Source organism: Acyrthosiphon pisum, unplaced genomic scaffold (genome assembly GCF_005508785.2).
Source record: "Acyrthosiphon pisum isolate AL4f unplaced genomic scaffold, pea_aphid_22Mar2018_4r6ur Scaffold_18757;HRSCAF=19439, whole genome shotgun sequence".
Classification (NCBI taxonomy): domain Eukaryota; kingdom Metazoa; phylum Arthropoda; class Insecta; order Hemiptera; family Aphididae; genus Acyrthosiphon; species Acyrthosiphon pisum.
In genome coordinates, this window is record NW_021767935.1 from 1 (window position 1) to 205 (window position 205).

Here is a 205-nt window from a genome sequence, read left to right on the forward strand (position 1 = left end):
TTAGTTTTGGCCTTGGGAAATTTTCAGATAATATTAAACATATTGTAATAATTATTCTGTCAATGCCTGGACTCAGGTGATTCTAAAATTTATGAGAGACAGCTATAACCTATAGGTGGTGATTTTCTTTTTGACAAAAATATCTATACGACTTGTAAATTTTCATTTTCTCGATGTTATCAATCAAGTTAGCAATAGGATAAGA